Source organism: Diabrotica undecimpunctata, chromosome 3 (assembly GCF_040954645.1).
Source record: "Diabrotica undecimpunctata isolate CICGRU chromosome 3, icDiaUnde3, whole genome shotgun sequence".
NCBI classification, from domain to species: domain Eukaryota; kingdom Metazoa; phylum Arthropoda; class Insecta; order Coleoptera; family Chrysomelidae; genus Diabrotica; species Diabrotica undecimpunctata.
In genome coordinates, this window is record NC_092805.1 from 159,465,170 (window position 1) to 159,489,813 (window position 24,644).

At 32.8% G+C, this 24,644-nt stretch overlaps 1 protein-coding gene across 1 annotated transcript in view; it reads left to right on the forward strand.

The window, feature by feature from the left end:
* Usp12-46 (Ubiquitin-specific protease 12/46) overlaps window positions 1-24,644 on the forward strand; it is a 235,393-nt gene that overhangs the window by 176,585 nt on the left and 34,164 nt on the right. The gene's annotated exons all lie outside the window — the stretch shown is intronic.

Sequence of the window (24,644 nt, forward strand, 5' to 3'; positions counted from 1 at the left end):
TGTAGCTGATCATCTATTTATTTTATTGTAACCGTTAGTTTGCAAAATGTGTTGATTTATTTTTATATGGTACTAAAAGCTGATTTTTTTTTTGAAAATGTAATATAAAGAAGTGCTCCTAATTTTGTACCATTTTTTGTGTGAATTGGACATAATGTAACTTCAGTATATTCAATTGATTATATGTTCTAGGCGAGCGGTGCACCCCTAAAAAGATGCATAAACAACAAAATAATCTCCTGAAAAAAGACGATTTTTTTATTTAAAAACATACAATCCACATTAAATAGTTGTATATAAACATGTTATACATGTTAGGTGTTTGTAGTCAAGGTGGTTTTGATGTCATCTGAGATTCCATATTTCCTTCGTTGTACTGACAATCAATTAGAATATGCTTTACTGCCAAAGGGAGGGAACAGTTTCTGCAGGTTGGCAAACATTTTTTTTTTGATTAAAAATTTATGGATTAGTGCAATATGTTTATTTCTTGAAAATTGTACAATTTTATGGACAAAGCTTACAAAAAGTCAAAAAAATAATAACAATTAAAATTTACTAAAATTACATAAATCGTCGATATCACAAAATAAAAGATAATAAAATATACAATCCATTGCAAAATTTAATTAAATTGCAAATTGCATAATAAAATATTACGAACTAATAAGTTGCTGCATGTGGTACCCTAATATACAGGGTGTTTCAAAAAGGTATATCATAAATTAAATCACGCATTCCGGGGAAAAAAATAAATTGATTGAATCCAACTTACCTTAGTACAAAAGTGTACACAAAAAAAGTTACAGCCATTAGAACTTACAAAATAAAAATTGTTTTTTGCATTATCTCCTAAACTACTTGACATTTTGTAATAAAAATGGACACGCTACTTCATTGTTCTAAAAGCATTTTTCATACAAAAGAAACAACAAAATATAAGCGCACAGAAAAATTTTAAGGGGGGTGTGCAGTCCTAAATCACCCCAAACTTTTGAGTACGTTCAAATCAAATGAATTTTGTGGCATCATTAGTTTAACACATTATTTTTAAAACTTTTTTGCCTCTTATCACTTTTTCGAAAAACTAGTTTGTTCCTAGTTGGCCATTAAATTACAATTAGTTTCTAAGGATACAATAATTACAAACAGTTCCATCAATAATAGTCAATAATTTGAAGCTATCATTTATTGTGTAAATAAGATTAATATTAAAAATTTTGATATTACAATGGCCTACACATTTCAGGAAATGGCAGATATGCATTTAATTTTGGGTAAGTTGGATCAGATTAAATTATGATTTCAATAAACTATCGGGAATATCGTAGGTGAATGTCAAGGAAATAGTGCAGCAGCCGCAAGGCGTTATGCAGTAAAATACCCCAATCGAAATACACCCTATAGACCTGACCATTGATCGTCGTTTACGGGAAACGGGTACATTCTAACCGCAAGTTGCTGGCAATAGCGATCGTCCAATAATGGATGCAACTGATGAAGACATTTTAGAAATCATTGAAGAAGTCCCTGGAACAAGTACAAGGGTAATAGCTGCTTAACTAAATGTTCCTCACGTACGGGTTTGGAGGCGTTTGAAGGATCAGCTGTCTAAACCCTATCACTTAACAACGGTTCAAGAGTTATTGGTTGAAGATTATCCTAAAATAATTGGATTTTGCGATTGGTTGTTAATGGAAAACACTCGAAATGTTAATTTTATTAGAAATATTTTGTTTACCGACGAGGCTACCTTCAGTAAAAATGAAATATCAAACCATGATAACGAGCACATTTTGGTCGACGAAAATCCTCACGCCAAAAAAACGACTCATCACCAAAGGACTTTCAAAGTTAATGTTTGGGCAGGAATTGTGGATAACAATCTAATAGGCCCAGTATTTCTTCCCAACAATTTAAATGGTGATAATTATTTGCAGTTCGTGGCAAACGATTTACAAGAGTATTTGGAAGAAGTGAATATTGTAATAGAGCTACATATGTGGTTTCTACAAGATGGCGCCCCACCACATTACAGTAATGAAGTCCGGGAATACCTTTGCAGGCAGTATCCTGGTCGGTGGATTGGAAGGGGTCGTGACGCACCTATTTCTTGGCCAACCAGATGTCCAGGTCTTAACACCATGGACTTTTGCTTTTGAGAGTTTACTCATTTTTATGGAGTATCGAACATTCATAAAGCGAATACACCACTTAGACCAATTTGTAGTACCATGAATTCTCCTTGTAGTTAACTGTCAAAATTTGTATTAATTATTATACAACTATTTTCAAATAATAATGACACTAAATAAATTATCAAATATTGAATTTAATTCAAATAATATTTTGGCAATAAAGTTTTGGCATAAATAGTTTATTTACAAGTGCATCGGTCATTTCAAAAACAACACGAGTCACATATTCCTAATTTTACAGGAGAGCAAAAAAACTAAATAGTTGAAAGATGGATGAAATGGATGACCTTAAAATCCAAAGTTATATTGTAATTGTGTTTCTAATCATTTCTATAAATCGTCTATAAATCTAAAAATGACTTTTGAAATATTGGACTAATGCTGTTTTTGCATGAAACGAAAAAAAAAACAGAAATACAACCATATATATTTTTATTTCGAAAGTATAGTAACTACAAAAACTAATAGTTAGTAAATAATAATATAGAACAGAATCAAATTCATTATTTGACTCTAAAATGCTGTTTTGAACTTGCTTGATATTTGCAATTTTTTGGGATTAATGGCTACAGCATTATTTGGGCAAGCTAATGATGTTGGTAGCAACACGGTGCGTTTGGTTTTGGAAAGACGAATCATATGACTAATGAAACCGTCAATAAAATCGTGAGTCACAACTGTACCTTTTACATGCTTATCGTTTTTAAACGACATAAACGACGATGGAGAGAAGGTTCTTTTTTGTTGCTTTTGTACCTTTGAACCTAGGCTTTCATTGGAGAGGCAGTTTCGCTTGCAATATGTTCGCCACCCATTACGATAATCTAATATCTGAAGTGTCTTCATCTCAAAAACGGAAAAATTTGTCCCAGCTCCAGCCATAAGCGAATATTGGTCTGGCACATAAATTTTGTCATGCTTCTTAAATTTTAATTTCAGCACCCCAAAATCTCGATCATTCGGCAAAAATGAATGTCCTCTGATTGGAAAGTAATGGATTATTTTGTAAAATCTGCCTGTATCCCCCAATGAGAGCAAAAACCGGATGATCGTATGGTTCTTACTTTGCCCAGGACAGTTGTCGCTGAACAAAAATACTTCTTGTACGTTATCGGATGAAAATTTTTCAAAATAATGAGACAACATGGAACAAATTTCATTAGCGCCTTTATTGCCTTGGCCTTCATGATAAACGTAAATCACAGATGCCTTGGTTTTAACATTTTTTATACCAAAGCAGTTTACCCATAGTTGACGCAAATAAAATATCTCTTGTATCGGTATACAGGGCAGAGGAAGATTTTGCATAAAATCGAACGTGAGAACAACTGCGTCCTCTTGATTTTCACAAATATCTCTCACAAAATTTTTTGTTGTGAAATTTCTTGGACCTTCTTTTATGAACCGCTAGTTCAGCTTCTGCGGTACGTTTGACATGTGCTCCTAGAGACTGGCTGTTGATTTTTGTCATTATGTTACAATTCTTTGCACTTGATACAGGTATTAACTTGGGGTCTACCAAAACGCAAATAAAACTGTTCTTTAAAATATTTTGCGTAGTATTTATACTTAACATCCACATTTGGATGTTTTTCTTTAAAAAGACGATGCATGGTTTTGACATCTAGACGTGCATCAAGGTATTCCATTTTTTTACTTACATAGTTTGTCTGTTTTCTGAAAATGACAAAATATGATCATAAATGAGCTTATGAACTTCAAGGGATTTGGTATTCCATTTTGGGTGTTGTCCTAGCCTATCACGGGGGGTCAAAGACTTAAGAAGCAAGCTGCAAATTTTTCTTACACGACCTTCTGATATCCCATAAATCGAAGTAAAAGCCTTTTTACAGACCTTTTCGGCCTTCTTTCGATTTGGAACATGATAGGTGAATTGAAATTCTTTCAACACTGCTCCTTCTTTTCGGGCACGGTATCTCTGAACAGGCACTTTTTCGATATTTTGCTGCAGAAATATATCTTGCTCATTTTTGGTGGAAAAGTTGTTTAGTGTGTCAACACAAAAAGCCAATTCTTCTTCAGAAAATTTTTGGAAACATTTTGCTTTGCATCTAAAAAGAAAAGAGATTTTTAAGGAATGGTAAAATTTCTAGAGTGTGCACTAGAACATAAAATAAGTTTGTAGCTAATAAATTCCTGTATAGTGATATTAAACCTCTTATTAATATTACAAAAAACGCCGATTCTTATCCTTGGAACAAGTGTTCATTGAACTGACACTAAGTTTATATTTTTAAAATTTGCAAGACAAAAACCTTAAAGACAATATTACATTACTGTAGTTTGTTTATTTATTGCGAAAAAAAATATGGTTTTATTAATGAAATATTAAACTATGTTATGAAAACTATAAAAATTTGCCTATTCCTGACACAAACGGTAATAAACAAAAATTTGTAAACCTACATAACAGCATAAATTATTACTTACTTGCATTTAGGTCCTGTAGCTCTAGCCGGTACAATATTTTCTTTATAGTTAGTGTGTTGTAAACCTTTAACTTTGGCATTATATACAGCATTACTTCTGTATTTATCTGGATTGGGTTTTCTCTTTTTTAAGGGTAAATAATGTTCATGCACACTATCGTCAGATGAAGTAGGCATATTATTTCTTTGTTTAAATAAAAAAAACCAATAAATTTAAATTATTCGTTGTCAAGCACTTAACCTCACAACACTTAATGAAAACTGAAATATAAACATGGTAACATAAACGACTCAACAATCATACGATCTCGGCTACCAATCAAATTCTTAGAAATTATGTTTACAAATTCACAGCAAAAACTGCATACGTCCTGGACTCGCGTTGTTTTTGCACAGACCTTCAATTTTAGTTGTAGAGTATTTCGACAGATTATGTACGGACTGGTGTCGTTTTTGCACACAACGTGAGTTTATCTTAGAGGAGTCTATCCCGCACAAAAAGTTAGTTTCTGAAAATTGTGGACTTATGCAGTTTTTGAAATGACCGATTCAAATGTGTTATTAGATAAGACTTAAAGAATGATGTTACATTGACAATTAAATTAAGATTAATGTGTATTTTCGTTGATAATATCATAAGAGAGAACATTTTGTCGGCAATATTTTTGACTGGCATGAAAGAATTAAACTTTGACAGTTAAATCACGAAAAGTCAGTCGAGTGATTTTTTCAAAATTTCATTAGCAAAAATTTCCAAAAGGCAACAAACTTGAATAAAATCAGAAGAAAATTTTGCCGGTAAATAATTTTCTCTCGAATGATATTCGACAAGACTATTTCACGAGACAATTAATGCACCATATCAACTAAACATAATCTTTATTTATTTGTTAAAAATATTAAATGTACAATTATTATAAGCTATAGTAGTTTGCTCATTCTTTTCTTTGCCATTTCTTTTGGGAACTCGAAGGTCCAACTTCATTTGTTGTTCTGAGATTTTTGATCAACTTCTGGTGGTGACTGGAATCCAGCTGCAGGTATGGATTTAGAGAGCTTGCATTTGAGTGATCCGTTAATTTAATTAACTCCTGTTCAGAAACGCCTTGCTTGAACAAGGCTGACACAGCTGAAGATCGATGAGAATGGTTTGGTATTTTATGTTTTTTTGTGTCTATTCCAATTTTTTCAGCTAACATTTTTGTCCACTTAGATACGGTGTTGATTCCAACTGGACAGTTTGTGACCCAAGATCCATCCTTTCAGTTGGGGTGAACGGTAAGAAAGAGTCTGTCCGATAAAATCTTTGGTCCACTTTTTTCTATTTATTTCAAAAATAATCTAACTGGGCATAAATTTTCGTTTGATGAATTTCTTACCAGGAATTTGCTGCTTCCAAACTTTTCGAACCGCCTTGATTTGTTTTGGAAAAAATGCTATTGTATTCAATTTGGCCCATAAATTCTCCCATAACTTCAAATTCCTTCTGGAAAAAGTAAATCTTGCAATTTACGACCTCATTGACTCTCCAAGCAAGTTCAAATGAGCAAAGGTGAAAAAACTTTTTTGTGCTCCATCGGGGGTTTCCTCGTCGTAGCTTTGGATAATTTTTAATAGTTCCTCGGTGGATAATGCTTTTGAACTGAGGTTTCTTTTTTCTTGAACACTTCGAAGCTGCCCCTGCTTGGTATCTTGCACATTTGAAAGATATATCTGTGAAAGGGTCGGTTTTTATGCCGTACTCCGTAAAATATTTTTCTTGTACCATTTTTGCTGTAGTACTCCACATTGACTTTACCGACGACTTCTGCTAGTTTCATTATGTTAGTACATCTTTCAAGCGTAAAATTCCTCACCCGTATGAACTCCGAAAATTGGGTCCAAATGGAGCTTCTAGGCCTCTGCGTGTTCAATGGGACATTCTCCGAAACATCTGTTTTATTACAAAATGATTATCCTTTGTCGTTTATGGAACACAGCTTGGAATGGGATTTTATACACAATAAATAATACAGTAGGTGATTAAATTATTATGATCAGTCAAAAAATTTAAAGTTAAGTTTTTGCGGTGATCATAATAATTTGATCACCCACTGTACCAGGACAATAACAATAACATACATAAAAGGATTATCGGAAAAACTTAAAATAAATTCAAGATTTCAACAAAATTCATAACAATAAACAAATTTAGATCTATTTTATCTAAAACTAAGCCTAGCAATGAACAAAAAAGAATCATCATCATCATCTTGGTACTACAGCCCTTAGAGGGCCTCGACCTTCTCAAGCTTTCTACGCCATTCTATTCTGTCCCTCGCTTGCATTTTCCAGTTAACAAAAAAGAATAATGAATTGTATTTATAAAATACCTTGTGAATGCGAAAATTTTTATTTACATATTTACAAATTCGTAACAAAATGAGGCAAACCGCATGTTAATAGCTTTTGTCAAACTCGAGATATGAATAAAAACGCATAAACATAAGTAAGTATAGTATTGACTCACCTTTTATTATAACTTAAAATTAAATATGTGAAAGATCATACAAATATCTCGATCATTAAAACTTAATGTACAATTAAATGTTCAAGTTTTTTTCCATCGTTGTCCACACAAAGATGTAATCTTTCGCGCGTAGACATAACAGCTGCTTCAATCTCAGCTGTTGATATATTATTTTCTGATAAGTTCTGATAAGTTTCTGATAACTTAACAGAATCAACAAAAACCTAATTAAATTTTCCATTAAAGCCAAAGTTTCACAATTATTGCTTCACCCTGTACAATTATTATTTATACCATTGGATAGAATTTTTTATAGTCTTTTCAATGATATATCACAAGTAAGGAGTTGTAATTTAAACTTTTTTGATTGTGGTGGCTGGGGCCTAGGGGGTTGATGGGGGTGAGTTCTCTTTCATATTATTTTAGTTCATCCTTACTGTCCTAGAAACGGTTTCAAGCATTTTTCGATATCAGGTTTTGTTCGTGAGATATAGCCCATTGTAAGTTTTAAAATTGACACACTGTATATTTATAACTTCGTTGCAAATGCCGGTCAACTTTGACCATTTGTATCTCTTTTTTTCTTTTATAAGAAACGTCCTGTCGAGTCTTCTCCCACGAAGTTTTTTGAATTTAATTTAAACTTATAGTTACCGAGATATTCTATTTGATATAAGCCAAAAATTGTTATAAAGTACGTTAGATAGGTAAAATGCTTTTTCATAAGTAAAAAAATTGGCAAAGTTTTTTATGGTCTAATTTTTGTTATGCAAGATTTTAAAGAATTTCAATTTTCTTAAAAAAATTATATTGCAAAATCCAGTAAATCGATTTTAATGAAATTTAGTGGGCCATTTTATTATGCTATAAAGATGTTCTACGCGAATTATGAAGGTCCTAAGTACAATTTAAGTGGTCGAAAAACATTGAATAAGAAAAAGCTTGTTTCCCACTCATTTTTTGTATTTATTGCTATTTTGCAGCAAGAGTAATAAATTAAAACATTTTTAACTAGTCGCATCTTATAGAAAATTTAATTAACGCTATTTTATTTCGTTACGACTTCAAAATACATCTTTAATTTAAGTATAAACAAAGTAGAAAAGGAAAGTAGAAAAAATCGATGTTTATAGTAATTTTTAAATATTTTAATTTTTTTATTAATATTCCCGACCTATTTGAGAAGGGGAATAAGTCGATTATTGTTACTAAAATTATCTAAGTTATTTAAATCAGTATAGCCCTGTCTTATACTGAATTTGTTCCAAAGTAAGTATAGCATTTATCGTAGATACTCCTGGTATAAATCCCCTACACTTAAATGTTAATGTCTAACAGTAATGAGTATCACACTAGAACAACATTATAACAAAAACAAGCTTTAAGAAAATGATTAATATTGAATATTCTCAATTACATATTAAAAAATATAGAAGAATGTTAAATAGCGAGATTCGAATGACGGCAGATGGTCAATTGATTCTTTATTAATTAATACTTATAAAATATAAATTAATATTTATAAACTTTTTTTAGTGGTAGGTGTTAATATTTATATATATAATGTATTAATTTTAGCCTAAAGTTATTTGTGTAAATATGATTTATCTGATCATATATTTTTTTCTTAAATGTATAACAAATATCTTGTTAGGAATAAACCACAATTGTAGCACAAATATTTATTTTAAGTTTGTTTCTCCCGTTGAATCTTATCTGCTTCATGTATACTAACAATTTGAATATGTTATTACAAGTTTTACTGTATATATTTACTCAAATTGCTAAAGAAATGTGAAGAAAGGCTAAAAAAGAAATATCAAGCTTGATATTCATCGTGAGTGGTGCTACAACTATAGTTGAGCCTCGATTTTCCCCGGTATATTTCGTCAACCGTTGCCAGTTTGCTGTGCTAATCTTCCTCGCGTCCTCGTCCACACCATCCCTCCATCTCAGTTTGGTCTACCTATACTCCTATTTAATTTTCATTTGTTCTTGACATACTAATCTAAGCCTACCTATTTTTATAAAAGATATTACATCTCTACCATTAGCTATTTCTTTATACTTCTCGTAAAATTCGAAACTATATCACCTTTTCCTAATACCATTCTCACAGATTGCTCAAATTATTCTGCGTAGTATCTTCCTTTCGAAGACGAGCAGACGGGTTGCGTCTGTTTTTCTGACCCATATACCAGTACTGATAGGCTGAGTGTTCTACATATTGTTATGGTTTGGTTTTTTGTTCTGTTTTTGTAGTTCTGTTTTGTAACTCGTCTCTTATAGTCTTTTCTAATGCTATAAAAAAGAAAAAACACGCCAGCGCATTTCCCTGTCGAACCTTGTATATATTTCAAAGGCTTGTGACATATCGCCTAGTATTTTCACTCTGCAGATCACTTTACTTATAGTTGTTTTTGCAAGTCTTATTAATTTATGGGAAATGTTAAGTTTATTCATGGCTTCATATAATTTATATCTTATTACGCTATCGAACTCTGACTTAAAATCCACAAAGAGATAATATGTATCAATATTAAATTCATTGGTTTTTTCTAAGATTTGACTTGACAAAAATCTGGTCAATTGTTGATATACCTGGCTTAAAGCCGCTTTGATATTCACCAAGGAGTTCTTTCACGTACGTACTTAAACGGCTGTATACTGTACAGGGTGTTAGAGAATATTTTATATATTGAGATTATTGAGAATACTCAGATTATACCCCTATAATTTTTACATTCCAACAAATCTCCCTTCCAGTGCACCAGTCATTTAGTATTTTTTGTTCATCCCAGACTTTGACTAATAACTGTGAATTTGGTGTATAATGTTGTTACCTTTATATTTGATGAGCTCTGCAGCCCAGTGCAGAGCTATTAGATTATTATTATATAGACTTGTTATTTTTGAGGCGTGTGATTGCTTCTCTCGCTTCTAATATTGAAGGAGGATCTACGTGTGTGTTATTGTTTGGTCTTTTTGGTGGTGCACCATTTTCCACTTCGGTACCAAGTAGTTATTTAAAGTGCTCAATCCATCAGTTTTGGACTTCTTTATTGGTACTAACTATATGTCCATTTTTGTTCCTACACATCATCAGCCGTGGTTTGAATTCTTTTCTTGACTTATTTAGGATGTTATAAAATTTTCTAGTTTCATTTTTTCCTTTTAGTAATTAAAGCTCTTGCATAATCTGGTTTTCCAAGGCACTTTTTTTCTTTGATGCACACGTTTTTCCTCCTTCTTGAGTTCTTTATTTGTTTGCTCCTTATCCCGTGTTCTTCTTTGTTGCATAAGTTTATATGCATGTTTTTTTTCTTTTAGAGATATCTTCACATTAATCCATCATCGAACCAACTGTTGCTTGAAGTGGTTTCTTCTGGCCCTAGGACGTCATCTACCGCTTCCTTAATTATTGTTCTTCTACATATGTTCCATTACTCCCTATCTAATAAATTCCCTTCTATTGTGTTTTCATTTTCAAGGAATTTTGATACCTTTCTAGTGTACTAGACTCTTTCAAGAGTTTTAAATTAGAGCGAGTGCTTTTCTTGCCCTTTTCTATTTTGCGTTTGAAATTTTTGCCCCTACCAAGAATGAATCTATATTAGCCCCACGATAAGTACGTAGATTCATTAGATTAGAGAAGGACCTGGTTTCTATTAGGATGTTATCTATTTAATTTTTTTTGTTGTAATAAGGTTAATACAAGGTTAAAACAGTGGAAAGAAGCTAGTACATGGCCAATTTAAAAAACGAGCGATATTACAGAATATTAAAAAATGGAGAAATGCTCACCGACGAAAATAAAATAATAGGAAGATGGGCTGAATATTTTGAAGAACTCCTGAATGTTCAGAACGTTACTATTAAAAACAATAAAAACAGTGGAAATGACAAAAAAAACTAGTGTCATAAGGTCAAAATAGAAATATCCCCACCACTGCTAGAAGAAATTTAAATGATATAAAAAAGTGGCTGTGTGCTACCTCTGCTGAGGTTGGCGACCATTATAGCAAATTCATTCTTGTTCTGACTGCGTGTATTAGATTATTTCTATTGGTGTTCGTCCAATCTTAGAAGATCAAACAGTATTTCGTATGCATCCATCCATTAGTGACTATATTTTCTTCTTAACCCAAATAATAGAAAAAAAGATGGCACAGAATCAAGAAATTCATGTGTTTTTCGTCGACCAATGGCAAGCCGATAGTGTTCCACTGAAGAAGCTGTAGCAATCAATAGAAAGTATGAATAGAAATATAGAATTAATAAAAGCCATCAAAGTACTACACAATCAACTCATAAGAAAAATAAAAACTGGGACACAAATAACAACAGAGTTTGTAACATCAAAGGGATTGAAGCAAGGATGTTGCCTGTCCCCAACTTTATTTCCAAAGATGGAAACAAAAATGTACAACAATAGGGATATCACTGACCAACACCATGATATATACACTTAACTTTGCAGACGATCAAGCAATATTGGCTCAAGATTATGACGATTTAAACTATCCTCATCCATTCCTTGACTCCTTATCGGGGCGTGGTGACACTTTAAATATTATTAACTTGCTGTCTCCATTGGCTGCGATCCTGTACCATATGAAGGGCTTTATGTAGGAATTTTCCCACCAGACTTCATTTGGTCTCCTTCTCATCGTGTTCGAGATCTTCCTTCGGCCTTCTCTCTTTCCTTCTACTACCAACAGTTCCATGGTCCCCGTTCTTGTAGCTATGTGGCAGAAGTAAATTAGGTATGCTCGGTTAAATTTTTTTTAAAATTTAAACTGGCCTGAAAATTAATTAAAGAGTACGATATATGGAATCTAGAAGTCAATAAAACGAAAACCGGATACTCTTGTGCGTTGGAGAACAACAAAAAGATCTTATATTAGACGGCACATTCACGATAAAGCAATGCTACGACTATAAATATCTAAATATGAATATTTTGCACAATGGAACATTATACAAAGCCATAAGAGAAAGAAATAAGGTAGGTTAGAAAGCCATTTCAATGTTAAACAGTATTTTATGGACCAAACCATCAGCAAAGAAAATAAAAAGGGCATATATGAGACTACAGTAAAAAGTATCACTATATAAAGGTGTGAGGTATGGCCGCTGAAAGAAAGAACATTGGTAACGTTGAGAGCAATGGAAATGAATTTTTAAAGAAGAGCAACAGGAAGATCTAGAAGAGAAAGGATTAACAACGAACACATTAGAGAAATAATAGGAAATAAAAGAAAAATCACAGATGACTTAACAACAAAAGAACTCATTTGTGTCGGACATATACAAAGAATGGATGAGCAACGAATACCAAAGGAAATAATAAAATGGCAACCAAAAGGCAAGGAAGATAAGGTAAACCAAGAAAAAGGTGGAAGCACAGCGTAAATAAACAGACTTGGAATTGGAAAGAAAGCATTGGACAGCAATCAATGGAAGGAAGTGATAAAGAATCGAATGGAAAAACTATAAGAAATATTATATGTATTTAATATAAATAAATGAAAATAGTAATTATAATGAAGAAATAAACTTTTCAGCACTAGGTCTTCAAGGCCTGTTGAGATTTATAAATAAATAAACATTTCTTTTATAGCATTATCGAGTTTACCTGTCGCAAAAAAGTTCTATAGATAAAGTCACGTTGAGATGGCAGTGTACGGATATAGGATAACAGCGTTGCCAATTCTACTGCCATTGTAAGTTTTGCTACTTTTGTAAAATAAGCAGGGCCAAACTCACGGTAAACTAAGATATGTTTAGGTAAGCTAAAGTTGTTAATAGAAAATTCGTGAATGAAATAAATGGTAATAATTCCTAAAATGCTTTTATACATAATACCGCAGTTAATAGGGAAAAAATATGAAAAATATTCTACAGGTTTTTTAATGTTCTAAACGGTAGATAAGGGATAACTGATGATAATTCCTTGAAGAATTACAGCCAATTTTGCTTTGTTTATTTTTTAAAGAAAGATGAAGTTTGGAAAAAATCATTTTTTTGCCTATTTTGTTCCTCGTGCATTTTAGGGAAAAATGTTTCAAATAAATGTTGCAGATCTTAAACAGTTTTTTAATTTTTTAGTTTGTAAATTAAAATACATAAACAAATGAATGAGATAATTGCAAAAAACCCTTAATTGAGGCCCCTAGAACACAAGGGTGTAAGTGCAGTTGCTTATCACTTAGCAACTGATATCTAACAACAGGCACGTACTTTTGGCTTCAAACTTTCTACATTAACAACAATAACACCATCAAAAATTACATGTCATTGAAAACATGCTGAAAACTGAAAAAGTGCTACCTAGGTTTTTAAATTTATATCGAACTTTGAACAAAGATTTTTCAAAACTTTGTTTTTGGCACTTACACCCCTTGTGTTCTAGGGGCCTCAATTGTGCACTAATTTATTAAATGTTCATAACTTTATTTTTTGCATAATGACGTCTAATATAACTACTTGAAATTATGTCGATTAATGAGTTATTTAAGTGTGCTACATTTCAACCAGATCAACTAAATATTTTATTACCTTTACTGAGAAAAGAATACCCCCGAAAAACAATTTTCAATCATCTTCATTTTCATAATCTAGTTCATCTTCAGAGTCATCGTTTAATGAAATTCTAATAGGTTCAATGTCATCTTGAATGTTGTCTACTGTCCAAAAATTATTCTCCAATTTTATAACATGGTTGACGTAATTTTTCCAATGTCCATTGTTCTGTACTTTATCATAACCTTCATAAATCAATGTTTTAACGTCGTTTTGTTTGAAACTTGAATTCTTAGAGGACACGTACCGTTTCACTTCACTCCACACCATTTCTATTGGGTTCAGTTCACAGTGATAAGGCGGAAGTCTTAAGATATGTACATCTACTCGGCATTGTTCGTCACTGTGATTCCTGTATTTTTCACCAATACAATCAATTTTGTATTTGTCATAAATATTTTTAAATACATTAGCAGTTTCCAGAAGTTCATTTTTTAAGTAATCTTCTTCAAAATAAATGTCCTTTTCATAGAGCCACTCCTTAATTTGACGTTTCACCCAATATTGTTTGGGAAAATTTAATTTCCTAGAGTGATAAGATGCATTGTCCAAGATAATGACATTCTTTTTATTTTTTGGGAGATTCGGTATTAACATCTCTTCAAACCATTTTTCAAATAGATCTCCGTCCATCTCTTCATGGTAATCTTCAGCACCTTTTTTGGCAAGAAAAGTGATGTCAGCACCTTCAACAAATCCGTCTTTGTTTCCTGCATGGACTAAAACAAATCTTGGTCCTTTTCCGGTCGGAGTTTTTAAACCTGTGGTAAGTCTATTTACGAAAGCCTGTCGGCTATTTTTTATTGTTGTATCTTGCCATACTTGCCCATTGGTTATTCCAGTATTAACCCATGATTCGTCCATATAAATGATATTGGCTCCTTCGTTCCTCAGTTTCTTTATTTCCCGGAGATAGTGACGCCTCCAAGCGACTATTTCTTGTTTTTCTATTAATATTGAATTTCTACCTTGTTTGCCATATATAAAACCCATGTCGTGCAATAGTCTTCTCAACGTACTCTTGGAAAAATTCGGAAGATGCTCCATTTGCTTAATTTTTTCTAGTACTACGTCAAGGGTTGGAGGAATATTGTCCATAAAAAAACCGTGCACTACTTGTCTTATTCTAGACCGAGTTGCTTCATCATATCTATTCTCACGACTATTCAAATAACCGGTTCTTTTTTTTCTTATAGGAGTTACGAGTGGACCATTTTTACTTTCACTTCTATATCGGAATATCGTTCGCTCAGAGACTCCAGTCATAGCAGAAACTTCCCGCACTATTGTTGATACACTTTTATCATTATTACTGTTTGATAAATAGTTAAAAACATTTAACACTATTTTTTTGCATTCACTATTTAACAAATTACCGTTTTTGAATTTTATTACACTCGCGGCCATTTTGACACTGACACGACACAAACGTCTGATATCAACTGAAAATTCTTTTAATGACTCTCAAGTATTTACCTGAATTTATAATTGCTGGCATTAGACAATAATTTTGAATTTATAAATAGGTATATTTTTTTAATTCTAAATTATTTTTTAATGTCTGTAACTGTAAATGCAGGTAGAGAAAGTGTGTCATTAAAAGGACATTAAGATCAAAAACGGATTATACAAATAATTATTTCATTTCCACGAATTGTAAACAATTTTGAACAGAAGATATAATTCCGAAAAGACCAGATTTCCGAAATATAACTTTCTATTTTTAAAATACCAACAGAAAAATTATATAATTAAAAAAATGTAGTATTTTTCCGTTTCACATTCATAAATATTTCCGAAATTATAATTCTTTTATAGGAGCCGGCCCATAACGTACGATTGTAGGTACGATTAAAAACTGACAACAATGTAGTTATTTCTGGCATATAGAAAGTACAGGCCTATCTCTGGAACGCTGCCATCTGAATGTGAATTTATGTATAGTATTAAATATATTAATACGTAGTTTAGTCTTTCTCATGTTAAGCTGGAAAATTATAAATGTATTAAATGTACTAAATAGGGAGGAACTAATACGTTGTGAACTCTCATAATTACTGAGTTAAAGCCTTTACACTACGCCACTGGCTAAAGGTTTCGGTTTTACTCTATTTATTGGAGTTTTTATGCTAATCAAGATACATACAGTTCATTCATACTGGTATATCATGTCCGGTTACTATTGTGTAACAAATCATTTAAAATAGCTTCTTTTGTTCTTTTGTTAAGTATCTGTTAAGACTTATTAGTGAAACTGGAAGATCGCGTGTGAAGTTAATGAACCTCTACAAAGGTTCTTATCAGTTGTTCTTACATAAAACGTGTTTGTGTTTAAGGCAAATTGTGTGATTTTACTCAAATTAAGATATTTTCCTAAAGATTTATGGAGATACTATAAGATTGGATATAGAGATAATATCAGACAACCAGTTTTATATACAAATGAAAAGAAAAACAAATAACATAAATATATTTTAAATGAGTAGTACTAGACGTGTTAGATTTTGTTTTCTATATTTGTCTTCGGATTTTTTTACTGGTTTTGATTTTCGACGACGATCTTCTTGGGCGGACGGCCTGAGAGGCGCCACGGCCTGTTTGTAATCTCCCTCCCCAGTCGGATATTGGATTCCTAGGTCCATGATCATTAAGTTTGAGATATCCTTAATTCTGGTTAATGTAGTGGTTACTGCTGACCTTCTACATCCTGAAGCAGTCGGCCTTTTCTAGGCTCTTGCGCATTTGAAACTGATTTCTCAGTCTCAGGATAACAGAATGCACTTAGCATATTGTTTTCTTTTTATAACATGTATCGGTGGGCTATATAAAACTGTGATAGTTTTTGTCTGTGATGTCCAACACAAAGACATACACCGTGTTACTTGGATAAAACGAACACGTAGTTTCAAGTCCATTATTGACTATGCTGTTATTTGAAAAGAAGCAAAATTTAAAGTATTAGATGTTAGAGTAAACATTTGTCTCGAATTCGAAGCACTTTTTTCTATAAGCTAAAATATTTTTTCTCCCTTCAGATACTGTTTTTCAAAAGAAAACCACGAAAATAAAATCATAATTCTAAATCTCACGCAGTACAATTTGGGAAGTTTGAATGATAATTCCACCAGATTTCTGTATCAGTTAGGACTTGCCAATAAACTGCACAAACTCTCAGCAGAAAGTTCAGCTAATAAACTCTATGAAAACTTAAAGGAGACAAATACAAGATGCCGCAAAAGAAGCATTGGGAGAACGAAACCGAGATTGCAAAGAAAAACCTGTGGTGGACTGATAGTATCTAAACACTTATCAATGAAAAGAAACAACTGTACGAGAAATCCCTGACGACAAATGCTCCAGATGACTGGAAAGAATACCTTAGGGCCAGAGGAGAGGTAAAAAAGCAACAAATAAAGAAATAGTGATATGTAGGAAAAGAGATGCTCTGAAATAAATAACTATAAGAGAAACACTCAAGCCAGTAAAGTATGGCGACTATTACAAGAACTTAGAATAGACAATAAGAAACATGGAAGAGTTTCTGTAATTGGAGCAGATAAATGAAAGGAATATTACAAGTCTCTGCTGACAGATGACTAGAAAAAATTTTGACAGACAACAACCCACCAGTATTAATGATGACTTCATAGAAGATGACAACATATCTCCTGCAGAAGTTTAAAATACCGCCCAATAAATAAAAAACGGAAAGGTGCCTGGACCCGGTAACATTCCGATAGAGCTAATTAAGGCCGCTCCTGGACAAGTATTTGAAATACTAGCAACTATAGTCCGTCTAGAAAGTATCCGGAAAAATGAAAGCAGAATTATAATTTTACTGTATTTATTTCTATCACCTGAAATATAAAATTTCAGCAAATAATTCATCTCATTTACTTATACAACCTCCATTTAAATCTAAACACTTAACTAAACGTCCAGGTACACCCGAAACTAGGTCAAGGCCATAATTTTCGGTAATGGTGTTCCAGGGCTGTAAAACTGAACGAATCAAACCTTCTTTATCTCGTGGTGCTGCTCGTTTCACTTCAATCTTCATCAGTCCCCATATGTTTTCAATGAGGCTAAGATCTGGAGATGCTGCTGGCCACGGAATTGTTACCAATTCGTATTCTTGCATCCAAGCTTGAGTATAAGCAGAAGTATGGCATCTTGCATTATCTTGCTGAAAACGCCACCCCTCTGGATATTAAACATGAGCCGTTTCAAGAAGAAAACCATTTAGGATGTCACAATATCTCGCACTATCAACAGTACCATTAACATATTGCCCCCTAAACCATTATTTTAGTGGGAAATTTGGAAATTTAATCTTTAAAGGACTAAGATAAGAGTGTTGTATTACTCCATACATGAATGAAGCCTTTACAGACTGGAAAAGAAAATGCGATAGGATGGGAATACCAATAGGAGACACGACACTGTATACTCTTCTATTTGTTGGCGATCATGTTATCATAGCAGCTCTCTATTAAAGCTTGTACAGTATTGAACTCTATATTATGAAATGACAAAGTTACAGACACTAAAAGTGAGATTTATAAGGCATTACCAGAAAGTGTATCCACAAATGGATCTGTAGTTTGGATACTAAATAAGATATCAAAGAGAAACATTAAAGGCTATGGAGATGAATTATTGGGGAAGAAACTGTAGGATATCTAAGCTCGAACACATAAGAAATGATGAGATTAGACGGAGGATGCAAGTAGAAGGCAACATTCTTAATAGCTTATGTGGTGTGGACATCTCCATAGAATGGAATAGCGTAAATGGCTTAAAATAGTGTGGCAGTGGTTTTCCATTGGAAGGAAGAAACGAGGACAGACAAAGAAAACTTGGAATGTTGAGATCCGAAAAGCAATGGCAGCAAGAGAATTAGGTCAAAGTGACTGGATTGACAGAATTGTTGGCGCAAGGGGAGCAACAAACAGCTTGGTCTGTAATATACTCGCTGTGTATGTAGTTTTTATATGGTTTTTGAATTTTAACAAATGGGACTTGTATTTCTACTGCTTTGTTACCGTTATCTTGAAAGAGTAGTTTAAATTAAAGTACTTATATCTAAAATAAATATTATTTATTATGCTTAAAGGAGTTTTTCTTTCAAATATATATAATTACAGGAAGGCGTTTGGACATACAAAACGTAATAGTCAAAAAGACTGTAATTGATTATATTTTTTTGAAATAGCTGTAAAGTAAATTTTATACATTCCTTAATTCGCCTTTAACTTGTGCAAACAAACACATAATTTGCATCTTCACCTATATTAATATCTTTAAACTGATTGGTCAATCGATCTCACGAAAGCAAATAAAACTTTGTCCCATTTAAATAAACCCACATATATTTACAGTTTTCAGTAATTAAATCAGTAAGATACTATACGAAATAAAAGCTATGGGTACTCGAGAAGCCGTCACTGCTTATCCGCTTCCGTTTATTTGATTTCTAAACAAATCAGCCTCAGTCGATACGGTTCCAAATTACAAAATTTCATACCCACATGTCCACATATGTACTAGTACTTACTTCACATAAAGTGCAATTTAGATTGAAAGTGTGTCTTTTGTTCAACTGTCACTTGAAAACGATAAAAAATAATAATAGTTACTTTGAAAATATTATACTTACGTCTCAAGTGTGCAAAACGAGTTTAAGTTTCACTTTATTGATTTTAAAAGAGTTAATGGCTGAAAATAAATGTCACCGAATGCACAATATTTGTATAGAAGTAATTTAGGAAAGTTAGAAATTTTAGTATGGAACGATGTACTGTAAAGAATAAGAACTGTTTTATAAAGAAAAAGGAATCAGCTGTTGGTAATAGATAAAGTTCAGATTTAAAAGCATAAAAAAACGAAAAAAAGTATTTTATTATACAAAAAAAAGCATGAAAATAAGCATAGAAACTTTGACAAACCATTTTCTTCACGAAAATTAGCCTAAAACATTATACCATGCGGTCCATATTGTATGGAATAAATTCATTTTTAGTGTTATTATGTACTATGTGAAAAAACCTGAAAGAGGTCGATTTTTATTCTTAAATTGACAATTTACAGTATGAAAATATTATCCTCCTCCAGCACCCCAGAATTATAAGCATCCCCTCGAAAATTTTAAATAACAAAGGGTATTGTGTGACACCTTGTTAGAAAGGGATTTTAGTCCTCTTTTCAGCAATATAAAGTGTTTTGAGTTTGTGCAATCATAACTGAGAAAATTGATTTTTAGAATTAAGGTAAATGTTTAACTTGACCACCATTATTTACTTCTTGACAATAACCGAGGCGATTTTGGAATTCTCGTACAACATTTTGTATGACCTCGGGGGTTATTTTGTTAATTTCTTCCGTTATCCTAACTTTTAAATTAGTAATATTACCTGGTCTATTAAAATATACTATAGAAATAATCAGGTGTTTTCGTATCTGTTCTGCTAAACATTAGGGGAAAAACTTTGAAGATTTGAAGATAAAAATTAGTCAAAAAGCCAAATAAACAATAAGTGACATGAATCTAGTAGGTTGCTGTCATTTAGGCATTTAAAGTTACTAAAAGACGTCAGTATAATATTTGTGCGCGTATTAAATTTAATTATGGCTCATTTGTCCGAGACTCAAAGAATAGACATTTTAATTATGATTGGTTGTGGTAATAAAACAAGAACTCAAAAGGAGGTTTGTGAAATGTTTAATAATAAATACCCTGGTCAACAATTATCGCAGTCTGCAGTTAGCAAAATTGAAAAGCAGTTTCGTTATAGTGGACATGTAAAAAATATTAAAAAACCAGGTAGAAATGTTAAATTTACTGATGAAAAAAAGTTAGATGTACTTCTAGAGATTAGGGAAAATCCGCATAAGACAACTCGAGAACTTGCCGCCGTCAATGATGTAAGTAAATAATTTATTTTGAGAGTTTTGCATAAAGAAAAATACCACCCTTACAAAGTTCAGTTGGTTCAGGAGTTAAATGAAGATGATTATGATAGAAAGCAAGAATTCTGTGAAATGATGATGGACAGAGTGAACGCAGATTTGTAGTTCATAAAAAAATAGTTTTTTTGTGATGAAGCGACGTTTCATTTAAACGGAACGGTTAACAAACAGAACTGTAGATATTGGAGCATAGAAAATGCTCACTGGGTGTGTGAGACCCACACAAAATACCCAAAAAAAGTAACTTTGAGAGCTCAGTTGATGGTGAGGTTTATCTAGAGTTTTTGATTAACTTTTTAGTGCCTACATTACGAAGATTTTTTCCTGATGTTAATCATCCAAATTAAATAGATCGATCTATTTACTACCAATAAGATGGAGTTCCACCGCATTTTGCACGTATAGTTAGAAATTATTTAAACGAAGTTTTTTCCAATAGGTGGACTGGAAGACGTGGAACCATCGAATGTCCGGCGAGTGCCCGGCGAGATCCCCCGATTGGACTCCTCTCGATTACTTCTTATGGGGTTATTTAAAATCTAAAGTAAATTTTAATAGACCAAACAGTATTGCTGATTTAAAAGTTAGGATAACGGAAGAAATTAACAAAATACCCCCGAGGTCGTACAAAATGTTCTACGAGATTTCCAAAATCGCCTCGGTTATTGTCAAGAAGTGAATGGTGGTCATTTTGAACATTTAATTTAATTGGAAAGTACATTAAAAAATACATTCTAAATATTATGTGACATTATTAACTTCATTCAACCTAAAGCTTTGTGATAATCAAAATTTCACATCTTAAAACTCAATTTTCTCAGTTACGATTTCACCAAACTTAAAAAACTTTATATTGCTGAACAGAGGACTAAAATCACTTTCTAACAAGGTACCATATGATCCCCTTTGCTATTTAAAATTTTCGAAAGAGGTGCTTATAATTCAAAGGGGGTGCTGGAGGGGTATAATATTTTTATACTGTAAATTATCAATTTAAGAATAAAAATCAACCTGTTCACATAGTACACACACACACACACACACACACACACATATATATATATATATATATATATATATATATATATATATATATATATATATATATATAACAGGATCCAACTTGTAATTACAATACATTTTGGAGAGGGCTATCGCCGTATTCCCGTTCTCCTCCGCCAATCCTCCCGGTCCAAGGCATGCTACTCCTCCAAACCTCTCGATTCCATCGCTCTTCTAATTCCTTCATTCCATGAGCGTCGAGGTCTACCTCTTTTTCTTCTTCCAGAAGGCTTCCATCTGTGAAGTTTTTGGGGCCAACGTTCGTCAGGCAATCTCAGTAGGTGACCAAACCATTTTAAACCTCTTCTTTCTATTCTGTCGATGACCGTTTCTGTAGCATTCATTTTATTTCTTATAGATTCGTTGGTCTTCCTTTCCAGCCTTGATGTTTTAGTACTTCTCCTTAAATAATCCATTTCAACTGCCAACAATCTTTTCTTCAGGTTTGCATTAATTGTTTATACTTCAGAGCTATAACAAAGAACTGGTTTAACCATGGTTTGCCCTATTTTTTTTTTGTTCCTTTTGGAAATGTTGCGATCCCACCATAAGGAGTTCAGACATCCTACAATTTTACGTCCCTGATTAATTCGTTGTTTAATTTCGGTTTCTCCCAAACCGTTCTTATCAATGAGTGCACCTAAATATTTCAATTTTTCCACTTGTTTGATTTCCACGTCCTCGTCTATCAACACTTCAAACCTTGCATCTGAATTGATAACTAGATAACTAAATATTCTGTTGTCTTTATGCTGACTTGTAACCTCCATTTTACATATTCCCTGTATAGAGTCTTTATCATAAATTCTAGACACAAAGAATCTTGAGCTAGGACAACTTTTTTAATTACAAGCTCAGTTGCAAAAACTCAGCTTTTGTCCTGACCACAGGCGCAGAAACACACAGGCAAACGACATCCGATTGGTTTTCACCTTTCTCTATTTCCCGAGTTATCGATAACTTTTCTTCCACCGAGAGCACTTTACGCTTTTTTGAAAACATATTGACTGTTCACGTACTAAGACACAACTGAAACTGGAAGTGAGAAGTCGTCAATAGATGACAACATCTGTGTGAAAACAGTTGGCATGCCGCGCAAACAATAAAAGCGTGTCACTCAACCCTTGGATAACCATAAATAGGAGGAGTTATTAAAATTCCTTAAGCGCGAAACAAAACAACCGCTGGACAAAAACCTTGCCACTCGTGACCCAGGTAGTCTGTAAGAACAGAGTAACACAGTAACACATTTGCCATCGACTATTGAACGTTGAAAAGTCATTGCTATAAAGAGAGAACGGTATCGGTATAAAAAAAGAATTAATACATTTTTATTATGAAACCAAACGACGTATACCAAACATTTCAAAAACACTAAATACGATACAACGTTTACCTTAAACAACTGTTTGCAGGAAACTGACTAAATAATTAGCTAAAAGCAGATAGGTACCGACGACTTGTTACACTAATAAAATAATCTTTTTCTTGGAAAACCCATAATTATTAAATTCAGGTAATAATGGGAAAGTCCAGATCATTTTTTTTTTGTGGCATTGACTTTCGTCATTCAGCCAGTCTCGAAAGGTTATAATATATTCCTTAAAAAAGTATACACAGATAAGTACAGATTATTTCTCTCAGACAAATGCACAGCGATATCCCTAAAACGAAATAGACGAATAATTAATAGAAGAACACGTCGAAGGAAAATACAAGGACACTCGCTTCTCGTCTAGGGGTCCGTCAAGACATTTATTTTAACAGACAAACAATACTGGACCACGGATAAGGTATTGTTACATATAGGATAAACAAAGGGTACAAGTCTAACCCTATACACGCTCATGAAAATTTTCATGAACGAGTACCAGATTTATAAAGCTATGCATGTGTCTGACAAAAATTCTATAATTAAATTATATATTGTTACAGAACCTATGGCTAACAAGGACTGTATATTATATGGAGCGTATGTATTGCATCTAGTTAATTTTGTATACAGGGAGTTTGAATGCTGAATAAATTTAGGACATTCAAAGAAGATGTGATCGAGGTCACCTAGCTTGCCGCAATGTTTGCAACTATCATCATCGATGACTTTAATTTTAAATAAATGGCATGGGTAGCATGCATGTCCAAAGCGTATTCGATTTATAGTAGTAATATATTTACGAGGAGCTTTGAAATTCTGAAACCAGGTTGTTTGAGGTAGAGTTGGTTGTAAAGAGGTATACCTTTTATGGTTTGTAGAACAGTAATGTTTCCATTGCTCTTTCCATCTAAGTTGCTGATTTTTTTTGAAAATCGTAGTAAAATCTGATGTGTTAAGCATATATTTCAACGTAGAGCCAGTTGTTACACTCATTTTAGCCAAGTGATCTACATATTCATTGTGTTTGAGACCAATATGTGCTTTGACCCAAATAAATTTTATGTTGACTCCAGTCGATGATAAATGATACAATCGGTCTTTTATTTCAAATATGTAGGGGTTGCTAAATATTGAGGGTAATTCAATGTTTTTTATGCTCTGCAAAACTGAAAGGCAATCTGACAGAATTAAGATATGTCTATTACAGGTGTTTTTAACATATTTTAGAGCTTCAAGTATAGCTATTGATTCCGCTGAAAAGATTGAAAATTCATATGGTAGTTTATACTTGAATTCTACGTTTGTAGCAGGTAAAAAGTATGCGCATACAGTCCCTTCTGTTGTTTTTGATGCGTCCGTGTATATTACTGTGGCTTCCCTATAATCCTGCAGTAGAGATATTAGAAGATTGCTACTCATAATGGTGTTCTCACTATAAGTGGGTATTATAACCTGAGTTCTGTGGAATAAAGAATAGTAGTCTAAGCTTCTGTCAA